This window comes from Eubalaena glacialis, chromosome X, assembly GCF_028564815.1.
Source record: "Eubalaena glacialis isolate mEubGla1 chromosome X, mEubGla1.1.hap2.+ XY, whole genome shotgun sequence".
Lineage (NCBI taxonomy): Eukaryota > Metazoa > Chordata > Mammalia > Artiodactyla > Balaenidae > Eubalaena > Eubalaena glacialis.
Window position 1 is genome coordinate 66,703,257 of NC_083736.1, and position 25,979 is coordinate 66,729,235.

Consider the following 25,979-nt stretch of genomic DNA (forward strand, 5'->3'; position numbering starts at 1 on the left):
TCACTTCATCCCAGTTTACCCTTCCCCCTCCCCGTGTCTTCAATTCCATTTTCTATGTCTGCATCTTTATTACTGTCCTGCCCCTAAGTTCTTCAGAACCATTTTTTTTTTAGATTCCATATATATGTCTTAGCATACGGTATTTATTCTTCTCTTTCTGACTTACTTCATGCTGTATGACAGTCTCTAGGTCCATCCACCTCACTACAAGTAACTCAATTCCGTTTTTTTTATGGCTAAGTAATATTCCATTGTATATATGTGCCACATCTTCTTTATCCATTCATCTGTTGATGGACACTTAGGTTGCTTCCATGTCCTGGCTATTGTAAATAGAGCTGCAATGAACATTGTGACACCTGACTCTTTTTGAATTATGGTTTTCTCAGGGTATACACCCAGTAGTGGGACTGCTGGGTCGTATGGTAGTTCTATTTTTAGTTTTTTAAGGAACCTCCATACTGTTCTCCATAGTGGCTGTATCAATTTACATTCCCACCAACAGTGCAAGAGGGTTCCCTTTTCTCCACATCCTCTCCAGCATTTATTGTTTGTAGATTTTTTGATGATGGCCATTCTGACTGGTGTGAGGTGATACCTCATTGTACTTTTGATTTCCATTTCTCTAATGATGAGTGATGTTGAGCATCCTTTCATGTGTTTGTTGGCAATCTGTATATCTTCTCTGGAGAAATGTCTATTTAGGCCTTCTGCCCATTTTTGGATTGGGTTGTTTGTTTTTTTGATATTGAGCTGCATGAGCTGCTTGTAAATTTTGGAGATTAATCCTTTGTCAGTTGCTTCATTTGCAAATATTTTCTCCCATTCTGAGGGTTGTCTTTTCGTCTTGTTTATGGTTTCCTTTGCTGTGCAAAAGCTTTGAAGTTTCATTAGGTCCCATTTGTTTATTTTTGTTTTTATTTCCATTTCTCTAGGAGCTGGGTCAAAAAGGATCTTGCTGTGACTTATGTCACAGAGTGTTCTGCCTAGGTTTTCCTCTAAGAGTTTTATAGTGTCTGGCCTTATATTTAGGTCTTTAATCCATTTTGAGTTTATTTTTGTGTATGGTGTTAAGGAGTGTTCTAATTTCATTCTTTTACATGTAGCTGTCCAGTTTTCCCAGCACCACTTATTGAAGAGGATGTCTTTTCTCCATTGTATATTCTGGCCTCCTTTATCAAAAATAAGGTGACCATATGTACATGGGTATATCTCTGGGTTTTCTATCCTGTTCCATTGATCTATATTTCTGTTTCTGTGCCAGTACCATACTGTCTTGATTACTGTAGCTTTGTAGTATAGTCTGAAGTCTGGGAGCCTGATTCCTCCAGCTCCGTTTTTCTTTCTCAAGATTGCTTTGGCTATTCGGGGTCTTTTGTGTTTCCATAGAAATTGTGAAATTTTTTGTTCTAGTTCTGTGAAAAATGCCATTGGTAGTTTGATACGGATTGCATTGAATCTGTAGATTGCTTTGGGTAGTATAGTCATTTTCACAATGTTGATTCTTCCAATCCAAGAACATGGTATATCTCTCCATCTGTTTGTATCATCTTTAATTTCTTTCATCAGTCTCTTATAGTTTTCTGCATACAGGTCTTTTGTCTCCTTAGGTAGGTTTATTCCTAGATATTTTATTCTTTTTGTTGCAGTGGTAAATGGGAGTGTTTCCTTAATTTCTCTTTCAGATTTTTAATCATTAGTGTATAGGAATGCAAGAGATTTCTGTGCATTAATTTTGTATCCTGCTACTTTACCAAATTCATTGATTAGCTCTAGGAGTTTTCTGGTAGAGTCTTTAGGATTCCCTATGTATAGTATCATGTCATCTAGAGGACAAGAATCTTTGAGGGCTATTTATATTTTCTTTTCTGTTATTTGTTCATGAGTGTTGCCCATATTCTGTTGGGTTGTTGGTCTTTTATGGAATGTGAGGGCATCTTCTATGGCATTTGGGTCTTGAATCATAGTTAGAAAGGCTTTCCCCAATACTCCAATGTTATAAAGTAATTCTCCCAAGTTTTCTTCTAGTGCTCTTTTATTATTTTCCTTTGTACATTCAAATCATTTTTTCATTTGTAGTTTATCCTGGTGTACAGCTTTAAGTATGGGACTATTTTATTCTTTTAGATGGCTACCAGTTGTCCCAACTATTTACTGAATAGTCTATCTTTTCTCCACTAATTTAAGATGTCATCTATATCAGATCCTAAATTTCAATAGTTATTTGTTTCTACTTATGAACTTTCTATTTTTTTAAATTGGTCTGTATGTCTATTTATGTCGCCATACCCTTTGTTTATAATTATTGAAACTTTAAAATGTTTTAATATCTGGTAGGGCTACCTGTCACTATTCTTCTTTTCCAGGACTTCCTGGTTATTTTTGCTTATTTATTTTTCTATATGAACTTATATTTAGCTTGCCTAATTAAAAAATTAACTCTGTTGATATTTTTATTTGGATGATGTTAAATTTACAAATTACTACTTTGTACAGGGCTACAATAAAATTCAGAGACATGGGTAAGTACATATAATAATTACATTACAATGCATGATATGTTCAATGTTTATTCCCCATTAGCAATGCATAGCTCAATGCACTGTGCAAAATTGCCGTGAACACAGTGCATTAATACAGCGCATATGTAGCAATCTTTGCACAATGTATCTGATGCATTGCCTCAGATGTTTCATATCTCTGATTTTCACTGAATAAGCTTGTGCCTTTAGCATGTCCCAGGAAAGGTAATCAAGAGGGTTCAATCTGTAAAATACATGTATATGTAATATGCTGTATATTATATGTAATGTTTTAAAATATCTATGTTTCCAGAAAAACTAGGAAAGACCGAGAAACTACCATAGATCAGAGGAAGCTAAGGAATCATGACAAGTGAAAATGCAATGGGGGACACCAGATTGGATCCTAGAACAGAAAAATGACATAAATGAAAAACTGGTGAAATCCAAAGTCTAGGGTTTAGTTAATAGTAATGTACAAATGTTGGTTTCTTAGTTTTGATAAATGTAGTGTAAAATGATAACATTAGGAGAAACTGAAACTGGGTTACTGATATCCAGTAGTTCTCTGTTACCTTTGCAACAACTCTTCTGTGAATCTGAAATTATTCCAAAATAGTTTATTTTTAAAATTCTCTTTCTAGATTTTATGGTTACCCTGTATTATAATTATGTGTCTATATCCCTCGCTAGACTGTGAGAACTACTAGAGCCTGGACCATTCAGCACTATTCCTGTGTTCATTGATAGTTATTGGGGACAACCTTAGGATGATTAAGATAAGCCAAGAAGACACTGAGAGGCTGTGGAAAAACTACCAAGTTGTTATCTCCCCTACTTTATATAACGTACCATTCAATTTAATAAGCCAAATGTGTTGCTGATCAACATTTTTATTGTCTCTATCTTCCATCCAGGCAGACTTAAAGAAAAAGATATTTGGGAAAACTGCCCTCAAATGCTGACAGTCCCCTTCTTTCTCCACTTGCTCACCTTCACTCATTTTTTTTTTTTAATTTTTACTCTCTCCCTTCCCTTTTTTTTTTTTAAATTTATTTATTTATTTATTTTTAGCTGTGTTGGGTCTTCGTTTCTGTGTGAGGGCTTTCTCTAGTTGTGGCGAGCGGGGGCCACTCTTCATTGCGGTGCGCAGGCCTCTCACTATCAGGGCCTCTCTTGCTGCGGAGCACAGGCTCCAGATGCGCAGGCTCAGTAGTTGTGGCTCATGGGCCCAGTTGCTCCACGGCATGTGGGATCTTCCCAGACCAGGGCTCGAACCCGTGTCCCCTGCATTGGCAGGCAGGTTCTCAACCACTGCACCACCAGGGAAGCCCTTCACTCATTTTTTTAAGTGCTCTTCCTCCTTGCCTCAAAATCTTTGGCACAGTAGCTTTGAAGAAGTGGAAGAACAGTGAGCTTGGATTCTAGTCTACACTCTCACATCCTGGCTGTGTAAACTTGGGTAAATTACTTAATCTCTGCAAGCCTATTTCTCATCTCCCTAACTAACAGGATTAAATGAGAAAGTATATGTGACACACTGTATAATTCCAAGATACCAGGTGGCCTTCTGCATTCCTTTGTGTGTGATTTTTTTACTGCCAAACTTACTCTTTCTCCAGTGTTCCCTCTGTGAATGGTTACCCCTACCCACTTGTCCAAACCAGAACCCAAGTCATCCTTGACTCCTTCCTCCCTCTAATATCTCCTTCCTGCATTTCAAAATTGTCACCAAGTCCTACAACTTCCTAAATATCTGACCCATCCTCTCATTTTGATCCCCAGTGTCACTGCCTTTAGTTTCTCCCTGGACTATAGTAACAGCCTGTTAACCGGTTTCCTTGCCTTCAGATTTGTTCTCCATTTTTCCTACTGGTCTCAAGTTGATTTTTTAAATGTTTGGCTCTGTTACTCCACAACTTAAAGTTCCCCTGTGGATTCTCATAGCCTTTAGCATAAATCCAAAATTTTTAGCATTACATTGTGATCTAGCCTGTGTGTATCCACCCAGCAGTGCTGCTCTCTAGTTTCTGCTATATCCCTAAGCTTTAGTTATCTTGAATTGTTTGCAGTTGCCTGAAATCACTGTGCATTCTCACACAGTTGCACTATTCCCTCTGTCTGAAGACTTCCTTTCATCCATTTAAAAAATGTGCTAAATCTTGTAGTCATTTCTCAGTCCTCATCTTACTTGACCTATCGGTAGCATGTGATGCACTTGATCACTCCCTCCTTGATTTATTTTCTTCACCCAACTTTTATTTGTTTATTTTTTAGAAGTATATTAGAATTTATTGTAATTTTTTAAACATTTTATATTGGACTATAGTTGATTAACAACGTTGTGTTAGTTTCAGGTGTAGAGCAAACTGATTCAGTTATACATATACATGAGTCTATTCTTTTACAAATTCTTTTACCATTAAGGTTGTTGCATAATACTGAGCAGAGTTGCATGTGCTATACGGTAGGTCCTTGTTGGTTATCCATTTTAAATATAGCAGTGTGTACATGTCAATCCCAAACTCCCTAATTATCTCTCCCCCCCACCCTTCCCCCTGGTAACCATAAATTCATTCTCTAAGTCTGTAAGTCTCTTTCTGTTTTGTAAATAAGTTCATTTGTATCATTTCTTAAGATTCCACATATAGGGGGAGACCTTCAAGATGGCGGAGGAGTAAGAAGTGGAGATCACCTTCCTCCCCACAAATACATCAGAAATACATCTACATTTGGAACAACTCCTACAGAACACCTACTGAACACTGGCAGAAGACCTCAGACTTCCCCAAAGGCAAGAAACTCCCCACGTACGTGGGTAGGGCAAAAGAAAAAAGAAAAAACAGAGACAAGAGAATAGAGATGGGACCTGCACCTCTGGGAGGGAGCTGTGAAGAAGGAAAAGCTTCCACACATTAGGGAGCCCCTTCACTGGCAGAGACGGGGGGTGGTGGGGGGGGAAGCTTTGGAGCCATGGAGGAGAGTGCAGCAACTGGGGTGCAGAGAGCAAAGCAGAGAGGTTCCTGCACAGAGGATCGGTGCCAACCAGCACTCACCAGCCCGAGAGGCTTGTCTGCTCACCTGCCGGGGTGGGTGGGGGATAGGACCTGAGGCTCTGGCTTTTTGGAGGTCAGATCCCAGGGAAAGGACTGCAGTTGGCTGTGTGAACACAGCCTGAAGGGGGCTAGTGCACCACAGCTAGCTGGGAGGGAGTCTGAGAAAAAGTATGGACCTGCCTAAGAGGCAAGAGACCATTGTTTCAGGGTGCGCGAGGAGAGGGGATTCAGAGCACCACCTAAATGAGCTCTAGAGACGGGCGTGAGCCGCGGCTATCAGCGCGGACACCAGAGACGGGCATGAAACGCTAAGGCTACTGCTGCAGCCACCAAGAAGCCTGTGTGCAAGCACAGTTCACTGTCCACACCTCCCCTCCCAGGAGCCTGTGCAGCCTGCCACTGCCAGGGTCCCGTGATCCAGGGACAACTTCCCTGGGAGGACACACGGAGCACCTCAGGCTCTTGTAATGTCATGCTGGCCTCTGCAGCTGCAGGCTCACCCTGCATTCCGTATCCCTCCCTCCCCCCGGCCTGAGTGAGCCAGAGCCCCCTAATCAGCTGCTTCTTTAACCCCATCCTGTCTGAGCGAAGAACAGACTCCCTCAGGTGACCTACACGCAGAAGCGGGGCCAAATCCAAAGCTGAACCCCAGGAGCTGTGCGAACAAAGAAAAGAAAGGGAAATCTCTCCCAGCAGCCTCAGGAGCAGCGGATTAAATGTCCACAATCAACTTCATCTACCCTGCATCTCGGGAATACCTGAATAGACAGTGAATCATCCCAAAATTGAGGTGGTGGACTTTGGGAGCAATGATATATAATTTTTTTTCCCTTTTCTCTTTTTCTGAGTGTGTATGTGTATGCTTCTTTGTGTGATTTTGTCTGAATAGCTTCGCTTTTACCATTTGTCCTAGGGTTCTGTCTGTCCATTTTCTTTTTTTAGTATAGTTTTTAGAATTTGTTATCATTGGTGGATTTGTTTTTTGGTTTGGTTGCTCTCTTCTTTCTTTTTTTTTAAATTACTTTTTAATTTAAAAAAGTTTTAATAATTATTTTTTATTTTAATAACTTTATTTTATTTTTTTCTTTCGTTTTTTATCTTTTTTTCCCTCTTCTTCTGAGCCGTGTGGCTGACAGGGTCTTGGTGCTCTGACAGGGGGTCAGGCCTGTGCCTCTGAGGTGGGAGAGCTGAGTTCAGGACATTGGTCCACTAGAGACCTCCCAGCTCCATGTAATACCAAACGGCAAAAGCTCTCCCAGAGATCTCCATCTCAACGCTAAGACCCAGCTCCACTCAACAACCAGCAAGCTACAATGCTGGACACCCTATGCCAAACAGTCAGCAAGACAGGAACACAACCCCACCCATCAGCAGAGAGGCTGCCTAAAATCATAATAATGTCACAGACACCCCAAAACACACCACCGGACGTGGTCCTGCCCACCAGAAAGACAAGATACAGCCTCATCCACCAGAACACAGGCACTAGTACCCTCCACCAGGAGGCCTACACAACCCACTGGACCAACCTTAGCCACTGGGGGCAGACACCAAAAACAACAGAAACTACGAACCTGCAGCCTGCAAAAAGCATACCCCAAACACAGAAAGTTAAGCAAAATGAGAAGACAGAGAAACACACAGCAGATGAAGGAGCAAGGTAAAAACCCACCAGACCAAAAAAATAAAGAGGAAATAGGCAGTCTACCTGAAAAATAATTCAGAGTAACGATAGTAAAGATGATCCAAAATCTTGGAAATAGAATGGGGAAAATACAAGAAACGTTTAACAAGGACCTAAAAGAACTAAAGAGCAAACAAACAATGATGAGCAACACAATAAATGAAATTTAAAATTCTCTAGAAGGAATCAATAGCAGAATAATTGAGGCAGAGGAACAGATAAGTGACCTGGAACATAAAAGAGTGAAAATAACTACTGCACAGCAGAATAAAGAATAAAGAATGAAAAGTATTGAGGACACTCTCAGAGACCTCTGGGGCAATGTTAAATGCACCAATATTGGAAATATAGGGGTCCCAGAAGAAGAGAAAAAGAAAGGGGCTGATAAAATATTTGAAGAGATTATAGTTGAATATTTCCCTAATATGGGAAAGGAAATAGTTAATCGAGTCCAGGAGCGCAGAGAGTCCCATATAGGATAAATCCAAGGAGAAACATGTCAAGACACATATTAATCAAACTATCAAAAATTAAATTCAAAGAAAAAATATTAAAAGCAGCAAGGGAAAAACAACAAATAACACACAAGGGAATCCCCATAAGGTTAACAGCTGATCTTTCAGCAGAAACTCTGCAAGCCAGAAGGGAGTGGCAGGACATATTTAAAGTGATTAAAGGGAAAAAACTACAACCAACATTACTCTACCCAGCAAGGATCTCGTTCAGATTCGACAGAGAAATTAAAAACTTTTACAGACAAGCAAAAGCTAAGAGAATTCAGCACCACCAAACCAGCTTTACAACAAATGCTAAAGGAACTTGTCTAGGCAGGAAACACAAGAAAAGGAAAGACTTACAATAACAAACCCAAAACAATTAAGAAAATGGTAATGGGAATATATGTATCGATAATTACCATAAATGTAAATGGATTAAAGGCTCCAACCAAAAGACATAGACTGGCTGAATGGATACAAAAACAAGACCCATATATGTGCTGTCTACAAGAGACCCACTTCAGACCTAGGGACAGATGCAGACGGAAAGTGAGGGGATGGAAAAAGATATTCCATGCAAATGGAAAACAAAAGAAAGCTGGAGAGAAGGAGGGAGGCACAAGAGGAAAGAAATATGGGGACAGATGTATATGTATAACTGATTCACTTTGTCATAAAGCGGAAACTAACACACCATTTTAAAGCAATTATACTCCAATAAAGATTAAAAAAAAAAGAAAGCTGGAGTAGCAATTCTCATATCAGACAAAATAGACTTTAACATAAAGACTATTACAAGAGACAAAGAAGGACATTACATAATGATCAAGGGATCAAACCAAGAAGAAGATATAACATTTGTAAATCTTTATACACCCAACATAGGAGCACCACAATACATAAGACAAATGCTAACAGCCATAAGAGGGGAAATCGACAGTAACACAATAATTGTAAGGAACTTGAACACCCCACTTTCACCAATGGACAGATCATCTAAAATGAAAATAAACAAGGAAACACAAGCTTTAAATGACACATTAAACAAGATGGACTTAATTGATATTTATAGGACATTTCATCCAAAAACAACAGAATACACTTTCTTCTCAAGTGCTCATGGAACATTCTCCAGGATAGGTCATATCTTAGGTTACAAATCAAGCCTTGGTAAATTTAAGAAAATTTAAATCGTATCAAGTATCTTTTTCCAACAACAAAGCTATGAGACTAGATATCAATTACAAGAAAAAATCTGTAAAAAATACAAACACATGGAGGCTAAACAATACACTACTTAATAACCAAGAGATCACTGAAGAAATCAAAGAGGAAATCAAAAAATACCTAGAAACAAAGGACAATGAAAAACAGAGGACCCAAAACCTATGGAATGCAGCAAAAGCAGTTCTAAGAGGGAAGTTTATAGCAATACAGTCCTACCTCAGGAAACAAGAAACATCTCAAATAAACAACCTAACCTTACACCTAAAGCAATTAGAGAAAGAAGAGCAAAAAAACCCCACAAAGTTAGCAGAAGGAAAGAAATCATAAAGATCAGATCAGAAATAAATGAAAAAGAAATGAAGGAAATGATAGCAAAGATCAATGAAACTAAAAGCTGGTTCTTTGAGAAGATAAACAAAATTGATAAACCAGTAGCCAGACTCATCAAGAGAAAAAGGGGGAACACTCAAATCAATAGAATTAGAAATGTAAAAGGAGAAGTAACAACTGACACTGCAGAAATACAAAAGATCATGAGAGATTACTACAAGCAACTATATGCCAATAAAATGGACAACCTGGAAGAATTGTACAAATTCTTAGAAAAGCACAATCCTCCGAGACTGAACCAGGAAGAAATCGAAAATATGAACAGACCAATCACAAGCACTGCAATTGAGACTGTGATTAAAAATCTTCCAACAAATGAAAGCCCAGGACCAGATGGCTTCACAGGTGAATTCTATCAAACATTTAGAGAAGAGCTAACACCTATCCTTCTCAACCTCTTCCTAAAATATAGCAGAGGGAGGAACACCCCCAACCTTATTCTATGAGACCACCATCACCCTGATACCAAACCAGACAAAGATGTCACAAAGAAAGAAAACTATAGGTCAATATCACTGATGAACATAGATGCAAAATCCTAACAAAATACTAGCAAACAGAATCCAACAGCACATTAAAAGGATCATAAACCATGATCAAGTGGGGTTGATCCCAGGAATGCAAGGATTCTTCAATATATGCAAATCAATGTGATACACCATATTAACAAATCGAAGGATAAAAACCATATGATCATCTCGATAGATGCAGATAAACCTTTCAACAAAATTCAACACCCATTTATGATAAAAAACCTACAGAAAGCAGGCATAGAGGGAACTTACCTCAACATAATAAAGGCCATATATGACAAACCCACAGCCAACATCGTTCTCAATGGTGAAAAACTGAAACCATTTCCACCAAGATCAGGAACAAGACAAGGTTGCCCACTCTTAACACTATTATTCAACATAGTTTTGGAAATTTTAGCCACAGCAATCAGAGAAGAAAGAGAAATAAAAGGAATCCAAATCATAAAAGAAGAAGTAAAGCTGTCACTGTTTGCAGATGATATGATACTATACATAGAGAATCCTAAAGACTCTACCAGAAAACTCCTAGAGCTAATCAATGAATTTGGTAAAGTAGCAGGATACAAAATTAATGCACAGAAATATCTTGCATTCCTATACACTAATGATTAAAAATCTGAAAGAGAAATTAAGGAAACACTCCCATTTACCACTGCAACAAAAAGAATAAAATATCTAGGAATAAACCTACCTAAGGAGACAAAAGACCTGTATGCAGAAAACTATAAGAGATTGATGAAAGAAATTAAAGATGATACGAACAGATGGAGAGATATACCATGTTCTTGGATTGGAAGAATCAACATTGTGAAAATGACTATACTACCCAAAGCAATCTACAGATTCAATGCAATCCCTATCAAACTACCAGTGGCATTTTTCACAGAACTAGAACAAATATTTCACAATTTCTATGGAAGCACAAAAGACCCCGAATAGCCAAAGCAATCTTGAGAAAGAAAAACGGAGGTGGAGGAATCAGACGCCCAGACTTCAGACTATACTACAAAGCTACAGTAATCAAGACAGTATGGTACTGGCACAGAAACAGAAATATAGATCAATGGAACAGGATAGAAAACCCAGAGATATACCCACGTACATATGGTCACCTTATTTTTGATAAAGAAGGCCAGAATATACAATGGAGAAAAGACATCCTCTTCAATAAGTGGTGCTGGGAAAACTGGACAGCTACATGTAAAAGTATGAAATTAGAACACTCCTTAACACCACACACAAAAATAAACTCAAAATGGATTAAAGACCTAAATATAAGGCCAGACACTATAAAACTCTTAGAGGAAAACCTAGGCAGAACACTCTATGACATAAGTCACAGCAAGATCCCTTTTGACCCAGCTCCTAGAGAAATGGAAATAAGAACAAAAATTAAAAGATGGGACCTAATGAAGCTTCAAAGCTTTTGCACAACAAAGGAAACCATAAACAAGACAAAAAGACAACCCTCAGAATGGGAGAAAATATTTGCAGATGAAGCAAGTGACAAAGAATTAATCTCCAAAATTTACAAGCAGCTCATGCAGCTCAACATGAAAAAAACAAGCAACCGAATCCAAAAATGGGCAGAAGACCTAAATAGACATTTCTCCAGAGAAGATATACAGATTGCCAACAACACATGAAAGTATGCTCAGCATCACTAATCATTAGAGAAATGTAAATCAAAACTACAATGAGGTATTACCTCACACCAGTCAGATTGGCCATCATCAAAATATCTACAAACAATAAATGCTGGAGAGGGTGTGGAGAAAAGGGAACCCTTTTGCACCATTGGTGGGAATGTAAATTGATACAGTAACTAGGGAGAACAGTATGGAGGTTCCTTAGAAAAGTAAAAATAGAGCTACTATACAACCCAGGAATCCCACTACTGGTCATATACCCTGAGAAAACCATAATTCAAAAAGAATCATGTACCACAATGTTCATTGCAGCTGTATATACAATAGCCAGGGCATGGAAGCAACCTAAGTGTCCATCGACAGATACATGGATAAAGAACATGTGGCACGTATATACAGTGGAATATTACTCAGCCATAAAAAGAAGTGAAATTGAGTTATTTGTAGTGAGGTGGATGGATGTAGAGTCTGTCATATAGAGTGAAGTAAGTCCGAAAGAGAGAAACAAATACCATACGCTAACACATACATATGGAATCTAAAAAAAAAAAAAAAAAAAAGGTTCTGAAGAGCCTAGGGGCAGGACAGGAATAAAGATGTTGATGTAGAGAATGGACTTGAGGACACGGGGAGGGGGAAATGTAAGCTGGGACGAAGTGAGAGAGTGGTATGGACTTATATATACTACCAAATGTAAAATAGATAGCTAGTGGGAAGCAGCCTCATAACACAGAGAGATCAGCTCAGTGCTTTGTGACAACCTAGAGGGGTGCAATATGGAGGGTGGGAGGGAGACACAAGAGGGAGGAGATATGGGGATATATGTATATGTATAGCTGATTCACTTTGTTATAAAGCAGAAACTAACACACCATTGTAAAGCAATTATACTCCAATAAAGATGTTAAACAAAAAATTCCACATATAAGCAATATGATATTTCTGCTTCTCTGTGTGAGTTACTTCACTCATTATGACAATCACTAGGTCCATCCATGTTGCTGCAAATGACATTATTTCATTCTTTTTTGTGGCTGAGTATTATTCCATTGTATATCTGTACCACATTTTCTTTATCCATTCTTCTGTCATTGGACATTTAGGTTGCTTCCATGTCTTGGCTATTGTAAACAGTGCTGCAATGAAAATTGGGGTGCATGTATCCTTTCGGACCGTTTTTCTCCAGATATATGCCCAGGAGTGGGGTTGCAGAATCATATGATAGATCTACTCTTAGTTTTTTAAGGAACCTCCATACTTTTCTCCGTAGTGGCTTTACCAATTTACATTCCCACCAACAGTGTAGGAGGGTTCCCTTTTCTCCACACCGTCTCCAGCATCTATTTTTTGTGGATTTCTTGATGATAGCCCTTCTGACTGATGTGAGGTGATATCTCATCGTAGCTTTGATTTACATTTCTCTAATAATTAGTTATATTGAGTATCTTTTCATGTGTGTCTTGGCCATCAGTATGTCTTCTTTCGATAAATGGCTGTTTAAGTCTTCTGCCCATTTTTTGATTGGGTTGTTTGTTTTGATGATATTAAGCCACATGAGCTGTTTGTAGATTTTGGAGACTAATCCGTTGTCCGTCAGATCACTTGCAACTATTTTCTCCAATCCTATGGGTTGTCTTTTCATTTTGTTTATGGTTTCCTTTGCTGTGCAAAAGCTTTTGAGTTCAATTAGGCCCTATTTTTTAATTTTTCTTTTTATTTCCATTACTTGGGTGACAGATTGAAAAAGATTGCTCCGATTTATGTCAGGGAGTGTTCTGCTTATGTTTTCCTCTAAGAGTTTTATATTCTCCAGTCTCAAATTTAGGTCTTTAATCCATTTTGAGTTTATTTTTGTCTGTGGTGTTAAAGACTGTTCTGGTTTCATTTTTTTACATGTAGCAGTCCAGTTTTCCCAGCACCATTTATTGAAGAGACTGTCATTCCTCCATTGTATAGTCTTGCCATCTTTGTCATAGATTAATTGACCATAGGTGCGTGGGTATATTTCTGGGCTTTCTATCCTGTTCCATTGATCTATAATTTTGATTTTCTCTCAGTACCATACTGTTTTGATGACTATAGCTTTGTAGTATAGTCTGAAGTTAGGGAGCCTGATTCCTCCAGCTCCGTTTTTCTTTCTCAAGATTGCTTTGGCTATTCAGGGTCTTTTTTGTCTCCATACAAATTTTAAGATTTTTTGTTCTAGTTCTGTTAAAAATGCCATTGGTAATTTGATATGGATTGCAATGAATCTGTAGATTGCCTTGGGTAGTAATGTCATTTTGACAATATTAATTCTTCTAATAGAAGTACATGGTACATATTTCCATCTGTTTATATCATTTTCAATTTTTTTCATTAGTATCTTATTGTTTACTAAGTACAGGTCTTTTGTCTCCTTAGGTAGGTTTATCCCTAGGTATTTTACCATTTTTGATGCTATGGTAAATAAGATTCTTTCTTGAATTTCTCTTTCTGATCGTTTGTTGTTAGTGTATAGAAATAAAACAGATTTCTCTGTATTAATTTTGTAACCTGCAACTTTACCATATTCATTGATGAGCTCTAGTAGTTTTCTGGTAGCATCTTTAGGATTTTCTATGTATAGTATCATGTCATCTGCAAACAGTGACAATTTTTCTTCTTCTTTTCCAATTTGGAGTCCTTTTATTTATTTATTTATTTTTCTTCTCTGATAGCTGTAGCTAGGATTTCCAAAACTATGTTGAATAAAAGTGGCGAGAGTGGACATCCTTGTCTTGTTCCTGATCTTAGAGGAAATGCTTTCAGGCTTTTACTGTTGAGTATGATGCTAGCTGTAGGTTTGTTGTATATGGCCTTTATCATATTGAAGAAGGTTCCCTCTATGCCCGCTTTCTGGAGAGTTTTTTTTTTTTTTTATCATAAACGGCTGTTGTATTCTGTCAAAAGCTTTTTCTGCATCTAGTGAGATGATCACATGGTTTTCTTCAATTTGTTTATGTGGTGTATCACACTGATTGATTTGCAGATACTGAAAAATTCTTGCATCTCTGGGATAAATCCCACTTAATCATGGTGTATGATCCTTTTAATGTGTTGTTGAATTCGGATTGGTGACATTTTGTTGAGGATTTTTGCACCTATGTTTATCAGTGATATTGGCCTGTAATTTTCTTTTTTGTGTGTGGTATTTTCGTGTGGTTTTGGTATCAGGGTGATGGTGGCCTCATAGAATGTGTTTGGGAGTTTTCCTTCCTCTGCAATTTTTTGGAACAGTTTCAGGATAGGTGTTAGCTGTTCTCTAAATGTTTGATAAAATTCGCCTTTGAAGCCATCAGGTTCTGGACTTTTGTTTGTTGGGAGTTTTTAAATCACAGTTTCAATTTCAGTACTTGTGATCCTTCTGTTCATATTTTCCATTTCTTCCTGGTTCAGTCTTGGGAGATTGTACCTTTCTAAGAATTTGTCCATTTCTGCCAGGTTGTCCATTTTATATGCCTACAGTTACTTGTAGTAGTCTCTTATGATTCTTTTTATTTCCGTGGTGTCAGCTGTAACTTCTCCTTATTCCTTTCTTATTTTATTGATTTGAGCCCTCTACCTTTTTTTCTTTATGAGTCTGGCTAAAGGTTTATCAATTTTGTTTATCTTTTCAAAGAACTAGCTTTTAGTTTCATTGATCTTTGTTATTGTTTTCTTAGTCTCTATTTCATTTATTTCTGCTCTGTTCTTTATGACTTCTTTCCTTCTACTAACCTTAGGTTTTGTTTGTTCTTCTTTCTCTAGTTGCTTTAGGTATAAGGTTAGGTTGTTTATTTGAGATTTTTCCTGTTTTCTGAGGTAAGATTGTATTGCTATACACTTCCCCTCTTAGAACTACTTTTGCTGCATCCCACAGGTTTTGGATCATTGTGCTTTCATTTTCATTTGTCTCTACATATTTTTTGATTTCCTCTTTGATTTCTTCAGGGATCCGTTGGTTGTTTAGTAGCATATTGTTTAGACTCCACATGTTTGTGGGTGTTTTTTTTTTTACAGTTTTTTTTCTTGTAGTTTATCTCTAATCTCATGGTGTTGTGGTCGGAAAAGATGCTTGATATGAGTTCAATTTTCTTTTTTAAAAAATTTATTTATTTTATTTATTTTATTTTTGGCTGTGTTGGGTCTTCGTTGCTGCGAGTGGGCTTTCTCTAGTTGCGGTGTGCAGGCTTCTCATTGCAGTGGCTTCCCTTGTTGCGGATCATGGGCTCAAGGAGTGCGGGCTTCAACAGTTGTGGGTTGTAGGCTCTAGAGTGTAGCCTCAGTAGTTGTAGTGCACAGGCTTAGTTGCTGTGCAACATGTGGGATCTTCCCAGACCGGGGCTCGAACCCATGTCCCCTGCATTGGCAGGCAGATTCTTAACCACTGTGCCACCAGGGAAGCCATATTTCAATTTTTTTAAATTTACCAAGGCTCACTTTGTGGCCCAGCATGCGGTCAATCCTAGAGAATGTTCCATGTGCACATGAGAAGAATGTGTATTCTGCTGCTTTCAGATGGAATGCTCTATAAATATCAATTAAGTCCATCTGGTCTAATGTGTCATTTAAGGCCTGTGTTTCCATATTGATTTTCTGTCTGAATGATCTGTCCATTGATGAAAGTGAGGTGTTAAAGTCCCTCACTTTTATTGTGTTACTGTCAATTTCTCCCTTTATGCCTGTTAGTATTTGCCTCATATATTGAGGTGCTCCTGTGTTGGGTGCATATATATTTACAATTGTTATATCTTATTGGATTAATCCCTTGATCATTATGTAGTGCCCTTCTTTGTCTCTTATACCAGTCTTTATTTTTATTTTTTTTTTTAACATCTTTATTGGAGTATAATTGCTTTACAATGGTGTGTTAGTTTCTGCTTTATAACAAAGTGAATCAGTTATACATATACATATGTTCCCATATGTCTTCCCTCTTGCATCTCCCTCCCTCCCACCCTCCCTATCCCACCCCTCTAGGTGGTCACAAAGCACAGAGCTGATCTCCCTGTGCTATGCGGTTGCTTCCCACTAGCTATCTATTTTACGTTTGGTAGTGTATATATGTCCATGCCACTCTCTCACTTTGTCACATCCTACCCTTCCCCCTCCCCATATCCTCAAGTCCATTCTCTAGTAGGTCTGTGTCTTTATTCCCATCTTGCCACTAGGTTCTTCATGACCTTTTTTTTTCCCCTTAGATTCCATATATATGTATTAGCATAGTGTATTTGTTTTTCTCTTTCTGACTTACTTCACTCTGTATGACAGACTCTAACTCCATCCACCTCACTACAAATAACTCCATTTCGTTTCTTTTTACCAGTCTTTATTTTAAAGTCTATTTTTTCTGATATGTGTATTGCTACTCCAGCTTTCTTTTGATCTCCATTTGCATGGAATACCTTTTTTCATCCCCTCACTTTCAGTCTGTATGTGTCCCTAGGTCTGAAGCGGGTCACTTGTAGACAGCATATATACAGGTTTTGTTTTTGTATCCATTTGGACAGTCTATGTCTTTTGGTTGGAGCACTTAGTACATTTGCTTTTAAGGTAATTATCAATATGTATGTTCCTATTGCCATTTTCTTAATTGTTTTGGGTTTTTTTTTTTTTTGTAGGTCTTTTTCCTTCCCTTCCTCTTTTGTTCTCTTCTCTTGTGGTTTGCTGACCATCTTTAGTGTTGTGTTTTCTTTTCTGTGCATGTATCTATTGTAGTTTTTGGGTTTGCTATTCCCATGAGGTTTTGATATAGCAGTTGATATATGTATGAGGTTGTTTTAAGTTGCTGGTCTCTTTCCCACCTAGAGAAGTTCCTTTAGCATTTGTTGCAAAGCTGGTCTGGTGGTGCTGAAGTCTCTTAGCTTTTGCTTGTCTGTAAAGCTCTTGGTTTCTTCATCAAATCTGAATGAGAGCCTTGCTGGGTAGAGTATTCTTGGTTGTAGGTTCTTCCCTTTCATCACTTTAAATATATCATGCCACTCCCTTCTGGCCTGCAGAGTTTCTGCTGAGAAATCAGCAGATAACCTTATGGGAGTTCCTTTGTATGTTACTTGTCATTTTTCTCTTGTTGCCTTTAATATTTTTTCTTTGTCTTTAATTTTTGTCAATTTGATTACTATATGTCTTGGCATGTTCCTCCTTGGATTTATCCTGCCTGGGAGTCTCTGTGCTTCCTGTACTTGGGTGACTGCTTTCTTTCCCCTGTTAGGAAAGTTTTCAGCTATTATCTCTACAAATATTTTTTTCAGTTCTACAAATATTTTTTTCAGTTCCTTTCTCTCTCTCTTCTTCTTCTTCTGGGACCCCTATAATGCGAATGTTGGTGCATTTAATTTTGTCCCAGAAGTCTCTTATACTGTCTTCATTTCTTTTCATTCTTTTGTCTTATTCTGTTCTGTGCCAGTAAGTTCCACCTTTCTGTTTTCCATGTCACTTATCCATTCTTCTGCCTGAGTTATTCTGCTATAGTTTCCTTCTAGTGTGTTTTTCATTTCAGTTATTGCATTGCTCATCTCTGTTTTTTTTTTCTTTAGTTCTTCTAGGTCTTTGTTAAACATTTCTTGCATCTTCTTGATTCTTGCCTCCATTCTTTTTCCGAGATCCTGGATCATCTTCACTATCATTTTTCTGAATTCTTTTTCTGGAGGGTTGCCTATCTCCACTTCACTTAGTTGTTTTTCTGGGGTTTTATCTTGTTCCTTCGTCTGGGACAGATTCCTCTGCCATTTCATTTTGTCTAACTTTCTGTGTTTGTGGTTTCCATTCCACAGGATGCAGGACTGTAGTTCTTCTTGCTTCTGCTGTTTGCCCTCTGGTGGATGAGGCTATCTAAGAGGCTTGTGATAGCTTCCTTATGGATGTGACTGGTGGTGAGTGGAGCTGGATCTTGTCCTTCTGGTGGGCAGAGCCATGCTCAGTAAAATTTTAATCTGCTTGTCTGCTGATGGGTGGGGCTGTGCTCCCACTCCACTGGTTGTTCAGCCTGAGGTGACCTAACACTAGAGCCCCCAGTCTGCCTGTTGGGGCCGATGGCAGCCTCTGGGAGGGCTGACGCCAATGAGAAATTCCCAGAACTGCTGCTGCCAGTGTCTTTGTTCCTTCAGTGAGACACAGCCACCCCCCACCTCTGCAGGAGACCCTCCAACACTGGCAGGTAGGTCTGACCCCATCCCTTATGGGGTCACTGCTTTTTTCCCCTGGGTCCTTCTGCACACAAGACTCCATGTGAGCCCTCCAAGAGTGGAGTTTCTGTTTCTCCCAGTCCTGTGGAAGTCCTGCAACCAAACCCCACTGGCCTTCAAAACCAGATTCTCTGGGGACTTCTCCCATTATTGAACCCCCAGGCTGGGAAGCCTGACGTGGAGGTGAGAACTTTCACTCCTGTGGGATAACTTCTGTGGTATAATTGTTTTCCAACTTGTGGGTCGCCCAACCGGCGGGCATGGGATTTGATTCTATTGTGACTGCGCCCCTCCTACTGTCTCGTTGTGGCCACTTCCCAGTCTTTGGATGTAGGTTTTTTAGTAGGTTCCAGCGTCTTTTTGTCAATGGTTGTTCAGCCATTAGTTGTGATTTTGGTGTTTACCTAAGAAGGGAGTGAGTCCAAGTCCTTCTACTCCACCTTTTTTTAAAAATTAATTTTTATTGGAATATGGTTGCTTTACAATGTTGAGTTAGCCTCCACTGCACAACAAAATGAATCAGCCATACACATACAGATATCCCCTCCCTTTTGGACTTCCCTTCCATTAGGTTACCACAGTGTATTAGGTAGAGATACCTGTGCTACATGCAGCAAGTTCGCATCAGTTGTCTATTTTATACATAGTATCAGTAATGTATATGTGTCAATCCCACTCTCCCAATTCCTCCCTCCCCATCCCTTTCCCCCTTGGTATCCATACATTCATTTTCTATGTCTATGTCTCTATTTCTGCTTCGCAAATAAAATCATCTATACTATTTTTTCTAGATTCCACATATATGCGTTATTATAAGATATTTGCTTTTCTCTTTCTTACTTACATCACTCTGTATGACACTCTCTAGGTCCATCCACGTCTCTACAAATCACCCAATTTCATTCCTTTTTATGGCTGAGTAATATTCCATTGTATATATGTACCACATCTTCTTTATCCATTCATCTGTTGATGGACATTTAGGTTGCTTCCATATCCTGGCTGTTGTAAATAGTGCTGCTTATGAACATTGAGGTGCATATTTTTTTTGAATTATGATTTTCTCTGGGTATATGCCCAGTAGTGGGATTGTTGGTTCATATGGTAGTCCTATTTTTAGTTTTATATGAACCTTCATACTGTTTTCCATAGTGGCTGTATCAATTTACAATCCCATCAACAGTTCAAGAGGGTTCCCTTTTCTCCACACCCACTCCAGCATTTATTGTTTGTAGATATTTTGATGATGGCCATTCTGACTGGTGTGAGGTGATACCTCAATGTAGTTTTGATTTGAATTTCTCTAATGATTAGTGATGTTGAACATATTTTCATGTGTTTGCTGACCATCTGTATGTCTTCTTTGGAGAAATGTCTATTTAGGTCTTCTGCCTATTTTTTTATTGGGTTGTTTGGTTTTTTTTGATATTGAGCTGCATGAGCTGCTTGTAAATTTTGGAGATTAATCCTTTGTCAGTTGCTTCATTTGGAAATATTTTCTCCTAATTGAAGCATTGTCTTCTCATCTGGGTTATGGTTTCCTTTACTATGCAAAAGCTTTTAAGTCTCATTATGTCCCATTTGTTTATTTTTGTTTTTATTTCCATTTCTCTAGGAGGTGGGTCAAAAAGGATCTTGCTGTGATTTATGTCATAGAGTGTTCTGCCCATGTTTTCCTCTAAGAGTTTGATAGTGTCTGGCCTTACATTTAGGTCTTTAATCCATTTTGAGTTTATTTTTGTGTATGGTGTTAGGGAGTGTTCTAATTTCATTCTTTTACATGTAGCTGTCCAGTTTTCCCAGCACCACTTATTGAAGAGGCTGTCTTCTCCATTGTATATTCTGACCTCCTTTGTCACAGATTAGGTGACCATAGGTGTGTGGGTGTGTCTCTGGGCTTTCTATCCTGTTCCACTGATCTATATTTCTGTTTTTGTGCCAGTACCATACTACCTTGATTACTTCAGCTTTGTTGTATAGTCTGAAGTCAGGGAGCCTGATTCCTCCAGCTCCATTTTTGTTTTTCAGGTTTGCTTTTGCTATTCAAGGTCTTTTGTGTTTCCATAAAAATTGTAAAATTTTTTGTTCTAGTTCTGTGAAAAGTTCCATTAGTAATTTGATAGGGATTTCACTGAATCTGTAGATTTCTTTGGGTAGTATATCCATTTTCACAATATTGATTCTTCCAATCCAAGAACAGAGTATATCTCTCCATCTGTTTATGTCATCTTTGATTTCTTTCATCACTGTTTTATAGTTTTCTGAGTACAGGTCTTTTGCCTCCTTAGGTAGGTTTATTCCTATGTATTTTATTTTTTTTCATTGCAGTGGTAAATTGGACTGTTTCCTTAAGTTCTCTTTCTGCTGTTTTGTTGTTAGTGTATAGGAATAAGAGAGATTTCTGTGTATTAATTTTATATCCTGCAACTTTACCAAATTCATTGATTAGCTCTAGTAGTTTTCTGGTGGCATCTTTAGGACTTTCTATGTATAGTATCATGTCATCTGCAAACCGTGACAGTTTTAATTCTTCTTTTCTGATTTGGATTCTTTTATTTCTTTTTCTTCTCTGATTGCCATGGCTAGGACTTCCAAAACTGTGTTGAATAATAGTGGTGATAGTGGACATCCTTGTCTTGTTCCTGATCTTAGTGGAAATGCTTTCAGTTTTTCACCATTGACAATAATGTTTGCTGTGGGTTTGTCATATATGGCCTTTATTACGTTGAGGTAGGTTCCCTCTATGCCCACTTTCTAGATAGTTTTATCATATATGGGTGTTGAATTTTGTCAAATGCTTTTTCTACATCTATTGAGATGATCATATGGTTTTTATTCTTTAATTTATTAATATGGTGTATCACACTGATTGATTTGCGTATACTGAGGAATTCTTGCATCCTTGGAATAAATCCCACTTGATCATGGTGTATGATCCTTTTAATGTGTTGTTGGATTCTGTTTGCTAGTATTTTGTTGAGGATTTTTGTGTCTATGATCATCAGTGATATTGGCCTATAGTTTTCTTTTTGTGTGATATCTTTGTTTGGTTTTGATATCAGGGTGATGGTAGCCTTGTAGAATGAGTTTGGGAGTCTTCCATTCTCTGCAAAGTTTTGCAGGAGTTTGAGAAGGATAGGTGTTAGCTCTTCTCTAAATGTTTGATAGAATTCACCTGTGAAGCCATCTGGTTCTGGACTTATGTTTGCTGGAAGTTTTCAGTCACAGTTTCAATTTCATTACTTGTGATTTGTCTGTTCATATTTTCTGTTTCTTCTTGGTTCAGTCTTAGAAGGTTGTACTTTTCTAAGAATTTGTCCATTTCATCCAGGTTGTCCATTGTTTTGGCATATAGTTGCTTGTAGTATTCTCTTATGACCCTTTGTATTTCTATGGTGCCAGTTGTAACTTCTCCTTTTTCAATTCAAATTTTACTGATTTGAGTCCTCTCCCTCTTTTTCTGGATGAGTCTGGTTAAAGGTTTATCATTTTTGTTTACCTTCTCAAAAAACCAGCTTTTAGTTTTACTGATTTTGCTATTGTTTTCTTTGTCTCTATTTCATTTATGTCTGCTCTGATCTTTATGATTTCTTCTGCTAACTTTGGGTTTTGTTTGTTCTTCTTTCTCTAGCTGCTGTAGGTGTAACGTTAGGTTGTTTGTTTTAGATTATTCTTGTTTCTTGAGGTAGAGTTGTTGCTATAAACTTCCATGTTAAAACTGCTTTTGCTATGTCCTATAGATTTTGGGTCATCATATTTTCACTGTCATTTGTTTCTAGGTATTTTTTGATTTCCTCTTTAATTTCTTCAGTGATCTCTTGGTTATTAAGTAGTGTTTTGTTTAGCCTCCATGTGTTTGTATTTTTTTTTTTGATGTTTTAGGACTTTAATGTCCTTCATGCGGTCAACATAAAACACTGACAATGGATGAACAATTCGGGAAAAGACTCTTCAGCAAAGATCTTCCCGAACTCACGGCATCACTGGTCAAACACCATAAAGAGAACAGTCACATGAACAAACAGTAAGGGAGTTTAGTGGGGATTTTTAGTTTAACAGCATAACTGAAAAACAAAGAACCAACCAACCAACCAACCAACCAACCGTTCTTCTACCCACTGAAAGGAAAGTAAAAGTGAATCAGGGAGCTTCCAAATCTTGTGAAGCAGCTTAAAAAGGGAGAGGGGAGGGGGAATGGGAGGCACACAACTGTTGAGAACGTAACACTCTAATGCACAAGGTCAAGGATCCTAACAAATTCTCCAAGTCTCAACATATACCAACAAGAACCGTATTATTAGAAATATAAATGCACAGAGATATAATTTCATAGAGATATAAACTATTTGGTATTAAAAACAGACCTTGCTATATAAACATATAGTATGTCACTTTTATCACTTTATGAGAATAACCATGTAAAGAAAGAATCCAGAAGACCCCACTGCTGTCATCTTGCAAAGGATCAAAATTCAGCACCCAGAGGGCCCCACCTACCCTCCATGCTGTGTGTTTGTGTGTCTCTAAAAATAATAACCTGCAATTTGCATATAATTAAACCCACAGACAGCTTTGAATATGAGATCTAGGCAGAAAAAGTAGCAGCAATGACAACAGTAGCTAGAATTTGGTAGAAATCAAGAGAAGATTTTTTAAAAGCTTCCAGTTCAAGTCAGAATTAAGGTTAAGTTTCAACAGCTTGGGATAGCTGTGGATGTTTTGCTGTTCTCTGCAAAAAGAAGAAAATCTATCATACGCATGTTCATTCGAGAAAAATGCTGTGTTTGTTTAGTTTTTTTAGCCGCGCCCAAGTGACTTTCAATTTTGTACATTGTTCAAGGGCAGAGTGTATATTGGCTAGGATGTACTCATAGCTGGTGCAGCTCCAAAAAATTCTTCATGAAGGCTGCCAGCTTCTGGACATCTTCAATGGTGACAGCATTATACAGAGAGACCTGAATGCCTCCCACGGACCTATGCCCTTTCAGGGAGATCATATTGAGTTCAAGAGCTTTGTTGAGAAATCTTTTTTCTAAAGCATCATCTCCTTTGGTGTTGCCAATGTGGAATGGAATATTCATCTTGCTTCTGTTGTGGGGCTCCACTGGACATCTTCCCCTTCTCCACGCACATGTTACTCCATACTATGGATGGATCCTAATTTCCTTCGTCAGACCCCTCCTGCAGGACACCAGGGTTGTCTCTAGATTTTCTGCATTACATAAGTATCCCTCATTGGACTTTCGGGTGCCTGATTTTGTGCACACTTCTGTGCAAGGCAGAGTACTGGCCGAGGGCAGATGCCAATTCTAATAGTAGCTTTTCCTTTTCGACCACTTCCCAAAATTACAGTTCTCTTTTTCTGCCTAGCAGCTTTGGATGGTTCCTTCAGCGATGGAGAAGTTATCCATTGGTACTCTGACTTGGCACTCCTTCCATTCTGGAGACCTTTTTTGATAACTGTTTTCATCACAGAATGATCAAGTGGATTTTTCTTATATCCAGAATGAGCAGAGTTCTATTGGTTTCAAAGGCCCTTAGTAAAGCCTTTGCTCCTTCATTGGTGAGGCCACACTGCTGCAGGTCAAGTGCTTTAAGCCACAAATCCTCACTAAGAGATTCTGGAAAAGCACTTGCACCCAGGTCACCAATGAGCGTGTTGCAGTTCAGAGTGATGCACCTCAAACCAGCCATACAGTCAAGATCAGGTCTCCTGTAACGAAGACTCTCAGCCCAGGTTTCTTTATGCCTTCTGGTAGTCTGATACTTTAAGATCTTGGCCATGTGATCTGCTCCCTGCCATGTCAGATTACACCCCATGAAGTTTACTGTCTTAAGAGTGATGATAGAGTTCTTTACACCTTGACAAATAACTTTGTTAACATAGTTAAGTCTCTCTCTCTCTCAGAACTAGCCCATTTAGCTCCAGATTCCTTAGTGCACCCGACGCACTTACATAGCATTTAAGAGCTTTACACAACTAGAAGGTCACATCTGTATTTCTTATTGCAGGAACACGACTTCTGTAAACTTTATTTCTGTCACAACCTGTCTCACCAAGGCGTGGCTGGAAGAAGCTCTGGATACAGATCAGGGGCAGAGGGTGCTCAGGAGTGGCACCCAGTCCACCCCGTAGAGGTGGTCGGCATTGAAGTCCAGCAGGCCCTCCCACAGGGAGGCACGCAAGGTGGGCAGAGGCACCAAGTCCTGCAGCGTGCAGAGGTCCTCACAGCACGGGAAGAAGTCGGCCTCGCTGTCGTAGCACAGCTTCACAGAGTGATCATGGCCCGAGCACAGCCTCGGGGATGCTGGCTGCGGACACGATGCCCACACCCACCTGGGGGCCCCGGCTCGCCTCCCGGCCCCTCGGGTGCCCACCGCAGGCAACTGCGGCCTCGAAGCGTGTGCAGGACCCACGATGCAGCCAGAAGACGCAGGGCCATGGGCCCCAGCTAGGCCCGCCCCTCGATGCTGCGCTCCTGCACCGGCTCCCATGGCACATCCCAGGCCATTGACGCCGGCCTCATCACACTCCGCGTCACAGGGATGTGGTTCAAACCGGCGGGTGGCCCCATGGGGGTGGGGCTCAAGGACCCATGTGTTTGTATTTTTTACATTTTCTTCCTGTAAGTGATTTCTAATCTCATAGCCTTGTCATTGGAAAAGATGCTTGCTATGATTTCAATTTTGTTAAATTTACTGAGGCTTGATTTGTGACCCAAGATGTGATCTATCCTGGAGAATGTTCCATGAACACTTGAGAAGAAAGTGTATTCTGCCACTTTCAGATGGAATGTCTTAGAAATATCAATTAAGTTTATTTGGTCTATTGTTTCATTTAAAGCTTGCATTTCATTATTTATTTTCTGTTTGGAAGATCTGCCCATTGGTGCAAGTGGAGTGTTAAAGTCCCCCTCTATTATTGTGTTACTGTTGATTTCTCCTTTTATGGCTGTTAGCATTTGCCTTATGTATTGAGGTGCTCCTGTGTTGGGTGCATATATATTTACAGTTGTTATATATTCTTGGATTGATCCCTTGATCATTATGTAGTGTCCTTCCTTGTCTCTTGTAATAGTCTTTATTTTAAAGTCTATCTTGTCTGATATGAGTTTTGCTACTCCAGTTTTCTTTTGATTCCCATTTGCATGGAATATCTTTTTCCATCCCCTCACTTTCAGTCTGTATATGTTCCTAGGTCTGACGTGCTTCTCTTGTAGATAGCATATTTATG

At 38.8% G+C, this 25,979-nt stretch overlaps 1 pseudogene; it reads right to left on the bottom strand.

Annotated features, from left to right (window-relative positions):
• Positions 1–23,948: 23,948 nt before the first annotated feature.
• Positions 23,949–25,240, bottom strand: LOC133081811 (centrosomal protein of 78 kDa-like; annotated as a pseudogene).
• Positions 25,241–25,979: the final 739 nt, after the last annotated feature.